Here is a 6,108-nt window from a genome sequence, read left to right as displayed (position 1 = left end):
TAGACGGCCACCTGGTAGATCCCTCTTTGATCAAATCTGCAGCACCTATAGGGCTTAAATTCACTAAACCGTGATAAGATAGATAACTTAAATATCACACCTTATCAAAGATCACACCTTATCAAAGATCACACCATATGAAAAGATATCACACCTTATCAAATATATCACACCTTATCAAAATTAACACGCCTTATCAGAGTAGCATAGAGAGCGCTACGAACTTATGCCTGCTAATTGGCAATGGCACTCGTCCTGCCCTGAGCCCCTGCGGGTTCGTAGCGCTCGCTATGCTACTCTGATAAGGCGTGTTAACTTTGATAACGTGTGATATCTTTTCATAAGATGTGATATCTTTGGTAAGGTGTGATATTTGAGTTATCACGGTTTAGCGACTCAAGCCCATAGTGTGCAACATGCAAGAACGGTACTAGAAGTTAGGGTTGCCAGGTGTCCGGTTTTACACCGGACAGTCCGGTTTTTGTGCGCTGTGTCCGGTGCAAAAAGGCATGCTAAACCGGACAATTAAGTTGTCCGGTTTAGAACCCCCCCCCCCCCCCGCAGCGCAGGAGGAGAACAGCGCAGCAGAGAGAGAGCTGGGAGCAGCGGTGGAGAAGGGGGGCAATCTCCCCCCCCTTCCCTCACCTTAGGGTGCTCTCTCTCCCCCGCTGTCTCCTCCAGGATGATGTGCAGGCTGGCGAGTGGCTGCAGGCGGAACTTACCTCTGTGTCGCTCCAGCGCCGGAAGTTCGGGTCCCGCAGCCGCTGAGATTCGACTCAAAAAAGATCCGGATCAAAGATCCGAATCATTCATGAGCCGGACAACACTAATCAGTCTGAATAGTGTTGTCCGGCTCATGAATGATTCGAATCTTTGATCCGGATCTTTTTTGAGTCGAATCTCAGCGGCTGCGGGACCCGAACTTCCGGCGCCTGCGACACAGAGGTAAGTTCCGCCCGCAGCCACCCGCCAGCCTGCACATCATATTGGAGGAGACAGCGGGGGAGAGAGAGCACCCTAAGGTAAGGGAAGGGGGGGAGATTGCCCCCCTTCTCCACCGCTGCTCCCAGCTCTCTCTCTGCTGCACTGTTCTCCTCCTGCAGGGGGGGGGGGGGGGCGGGGGGCACCTGGCTACCTAACCTATTCTGGGCACATATAGCCCCTGGCTACCTATTCCGGGCACATATACCCCCTGGCTACCTATTCTGGGCACATCAGGGCCGGATTTACCATAAGGCACTGTAGGCACGTGCCTACAGGCGCCTCTTGATGGAAAGGCGGCTCACTTCCCTCCCCGAGCGCTTTCCTCCCTGCACCCCATGCAGAGTGCTGATGAGAGTGTAAATGAGAGGTTACTCACTCTGCTCTCCGCATTCCACTGACAATATCTCCCTTTAGTCAGGGGCAACAGTAACTACCTTATACTGATTTGCTTCTAGCTACCTAATACTTGGGGGCACCTCTCGCTACTTAATATTAAGGGTATTTCTGGCTACCTAATGACAAGAGGCACCTGTAGGTACCTATGACAGGCAGGGGAAGTAAGGGATGATTGACAGCTGGGCTAGACAGCACACTTGCGGTGTGGTGCGGCGGGATTTGTAGGTTCATGAAGGGCGGAGTGTAGGGTGCCAGGACATCTGTGCCTATAGGCTCCTTTGAGGTAAATCCGGGCCTGGGGCACATATAGCCCCTGGCTACCTATTCTGGGCACATACACCCCCTGGCTACCTATTCCGGGCACATATAGCCCCTGGCTACCTATTCCGGGCACATATAGCCCCTGGCTACCTATTCTGGGCACATATAGCCCCTGGCTACCTATTCTGGGCACATATAGCCCCTGGCTACCTATTCTGGGCACATATAGCTCCTGGCTACCTATTCTGGGCACATATACCCCCTGGCTACCTATTCTGGGCACATATACCCCCTGGCTACATATACTGGGACATATATACCCCTGCCTACGTATACTGGGACATTTACACCCCTGCCTACATATACTGGGACATATATACCCCCTGGCTACATATACTGGGCACATATATCCCTGGCTACATATACTGGGAACACTGGCTGTTTGTCATTATGTGCATTTAGTGGTGAAAAGCTGTCTCTTTTGTGCATTTACTGGTGAAAAGCTGTCTCTTATTATGTGCATTTACTGGTGAAAAGCTGTGTCTTATTATGTGCATTTACTGGTGAAAAGCTGTCTCTTGTGCATTTACTGGGGAAAAGCTGTCTCTTATTATGTGCATTTACTGGCGAAAAGGTGTCTCTTATAATGTGCATTTACTGGTGAAAAGCTGTCTCTTATGTGCAGTTTCTGGTGAAAAACTGTCTCTTATGTGCACTGGACCAGTACTACTGGTGAGGACAGTTAGTGACATGGCTATGTACTCTGTAATGTGCTGCAGAAGATGTCAGTGCAATATAAATACTATAATTTTTTAAAAAAAAAAGCCCATTGCTTAGCCCCACTCTACATAAAAGTGCGCTTCTGACTCCGCCCCTAACTCCACCCCTAACTCCACCCCCTGTCCGGTTTTCTCCATCAGCCGACCTGGCAACCCTAGTAGAAGTGCATAGACTGCATTTGTGCTGTTCCCATCATAGGCTCTGCGCAGCAGTGCAATGCGCTATTGCACTGCTGCATGCATTTTTTTGGAATCGCAGTGCTGACCCATTCACTACAGTGAATGGGATCAGCAGCACAGCGCATATCAGCGCAGATGGCATACAATCATATGCGTTGTGTTTCGATCACGCGGCCATCTGCGTTAAATTATCTGAACGAGGCCTTTAGGGCCCTTTTCCACTAGCAATTGCTAGTGTTTGCGCTAAACGCTAGCGATTACGATTCAGCAAAAGTCCTTTTTTCCCCCGACGATTTTGATTTTGCTATGCACTGCATAGCATAGCAAAATCGCGTCAATAATTGCTCCGCGGTGCGATTCAGTAAAAAAACGAATCGCGGTACTGTAAATTAACTACCGCGATTCCTATGTTATTTGGCAAACTTTAGCGATTTTAAAATCACTAGTGGTTTGCGATTTAGCAGCTTCCACAATGCAAATCTGTACAAATATTTCATCTATTTGAACTCTGAAAGAGCCTAGCAAACATTCTTGACATGAAAGTCCTCTTCATAGCTGCGGCTACAACAAAATGTCCGCCACCAGAGGCAGCGGGGACAGGATTGGGATGTTGCTCTAGCGTCGCCGGGGTTTAGCATCATAGCATGGCAGTGTCGCGCCTCTTCCCAGCAGGCTTTTCGGCGGCACCTGGGATTGGAGGAATTTGAAATAAACGGCGGCAGCGGATCAGCGGAGAGCGGCGAAGTGTCGGTGATCCGGGGATGCTGATAGCTGCGTGCAGTGTGGGCGCCGCATAGAGGACGCGTCTGGCTGTGCGGGGTGAGTGGCAGCTGAGGAGGGGTCTGTGATTCTCATATACTGGCTGCACTGTAAGTTCATCCTTACCGGTGATGACTACAGGCAGTCCCCTAGTTACATGCAGCTTTCATTCTAGCAGGTGGTTTGAAGGTTGGCTCATGTTCTACATGTTGGCTCTTGTGGATACATTATTTTCCTTCTAGAGTGCATAAACTAAGTTTGTTTGTTTATTTTTTTTTTATGTGCTGTAAATATAAAGGAAACCTGACACGTTTATAATGGGGGTATTTATACTTACCTTGGGCTTCCTAGACCCATGAGATGCATGGGCTCCCTTTCCGTCCTCTCTGGTGTGGTGAATTTTTTTTTCGTGTGTGACTTTATAAGATTTGGCAACCGGTTGCATTCATTTATAGGTATCAGAAAGTGCAACCCAGTCATTGACTAGTGTCAGAAAATGCAACCCAACCAAAACACTGCAACACTCCGACTCCACAGCACTGCTTCTTCTCCATACTTTATGAAGGCCCGTTTCTGCTGTTACTGAATCTGGCATAATTCTGGAGTTTTTCTGGCAGGTGACTCAGTTGGGGAAACGCTGCCTATCCCACCAGTGCATTCAGAATCCGCTTTATTCGCCAAGTGCGACCAGAGTCGTACTCAGAATTATTTGTGGTTCACATGGCATATGCGGGTACAAAGACAGGCACATAGGTGCGCAGGCAGACAAAACCGACATCTACAATGTTCAAACTACATAGACATTAATAGAGTTTGACAGATAAGAACAGAACGGCCCCCTGGGGCCTGTGTAAAGTCATTTAGTTCAGAGTCTTAAAGCTGTATGACAGCTGAGAGGTTTCCTGGCCAAGAAATTACTGTACTGCTCCACTAGTTTAGCAGCAGAACTGCTTGGGGGAAGAAGGAGTTCCTGCGCCTGGTAGTTTTGGATGGGATAGTTCTATAGCGGCGACCCGATGGGAGGAGATCAAAGTAGTGACTGCCAGGGTGGGAGGGGTCGCAAGAGATCCTGGTTGCCCTCTTCTTCATTCTGGCAGAGTGGAGGAGATCAGGAGATGGCAGTGGTGATCCAATGATTCTCTCTGCCACAGTGATGACTCTCTGCAGCTTGTACCTGTCTCTAGCCGTCATACTAGCATACCAGACGATGACTGAGGAACAGAGGATGGACTCAATGGTTGCAGTGTAGAAGCTGGTCAGCAGTTCCCGTGGCATGCCAAATTTTTTCAGTTGCCGCAGGAAGAACAGCCTCTGCTGAGATTTTTTTCTGAATTGTGATGGTGTTCTTTCCCCATTTCAGGTCGTTGGTAAGTGTTGTTCCAAGGAACCGCACCGATGGGACCCTAGTGACTTCGGTATCGCCTATGTGGACTGGTGGGAGGGGAGGGGGGTGCCTCCTAAAGTCAACAGTCAATTCATCAGTCTTTGCTGCGTTGAGTACTAGATTGTTTGTTTTCCTTGCACCAGTTGCAGATTCTTTCGACTTCGCTGCAGTACTCGTGCTCTCAGTTGCTACCAATTAGGCCAATGATGGTGGTGTCATCTGCAAATTTGATGACCTTCACAGAGCCAACGGTTGAGGTACAGTTATTGGTGTACAAGGAGAACAGGAGTGGGGACAGTGCACATCCTTGTGGAGCACTGGTGTTTGTAGTTCTCACGCTGGAGGAGCAGTTGCCGAGCTTGACCTGTTGCGTTCTCTCAGACAGGAAGTCTTTGACCCACGCACAGAGAGTGGGGTCAACTCCGAGCCGCACCAGGTTGGCAAGCAGGATGTCTGGGCAGATCTTATTGAATGCCGAGCTAAAATCCAGGAACAGGATTCTAGCGTAGGAGTCAGGCCTGTCCAGGTGCTCTGTGATGTATGCTAGGCTGACGTTGATGGCATCCTTCACAGACCTGTTTGCCCTATATGCGAATTGGTGCGGATCAAGGAGGGTGCTGGTGTAGCGCTTGAGGTGGGCAAGGACCAGTCTCTCCAGGATCTTCATAATGTTGGAAGCAGGGCTGTGGAGTCGGTCCAAAAATCCACCGACTCCGACTCCTCAGTTTAGGATTCCACCGACTCCACGACTCCGACTCCTCTAATTTGCATATTACAATTTTGTTGATTAAAAGTATGTAACATGAAATTCGTCTCTTAACTGCCAACGCTTAGGAATTTTACAAGACAACTGAAGTGAGAAGGATATGTAGACTACTATATTTATTCCCTTTAGACCAGGGGTCCCCAAACGTTTTGGGTCGAGGGCCGGGTCAACATACTTCAGACTGCTGGGGGGCCGGAATATACATAAAATAATGTCTTTGCGGGCCAGACAGTGAAGCATACCCATGTGACAACCTGAAGTCCAATTGAACAGCAGTGTCACCTGATGTGGAATTTGATTGAAAACCAGCAAAATGACTGCTTTCTGGCTTCCATGTGGATGGGTAGTGCCAGCACTGCTATTCTATATGTGGACCACCAATATTTAAAGATGTAGCTGACTGCATCTATAAGTAATACATTTTGTGTGTCGGGGGCCGGAAAAAAAGCCTCAGGGGGCCGCATTCGGCCCGCGGGCCTTAGTTTGAGGACCACTGCTTTAGACTAAAACTAGTCCTTGGTAAGAGTACTTGTAAAAGGTACAAACCGGAACAAAGAACATCTATCAGGCCCTAGGCAATGTAAGTGTGGGTACATGTA

At 48.9% G+C, this 6,108-nt stretch overlaps 1 protein-coding gene across 2 annotated transcripts in view; it reads left to right on the top strand.

Moving 5' to 3' along the window:
• Positions 1-3,277: 3,277 nt before the first annotated feature.
• The window catches only part of KIF20B (kinesin family member 20B), a 175,136-nt gene continuing 172,305 nt past the window's right edge, over positions 3,278-6,108 (top strand). For both annotated transcript variants that reach the window (XM_068258632.1, XM_068258631.1), the window contains exon 1: positions 3,278-3,419. The gene's annotated coding sequence lies outside the window, so the exon portion shown is untranslated. The remainder of the gene's footprint in view (positions 3,420-6,108) is intronic.

This window comes from Hyperolius riggenbachi, chromosome 10 (assembly GCF_040937935.1).
Source record: "Hyperolius riggenbachi isolate aHypRig1 chromosome 10, aHypRig1.pri, whole genome shotgun sequence".
Classification (NCBI taxonomy): Eukaryota; Metazoa; Chordata; class Amphibia; order Anura; family Hyperoliidae; genus Hyperolius; species Hyperolius riggenbachi.
This window is presented reverse-complemented; position numbering and strand designations above follow the sequence as displayed.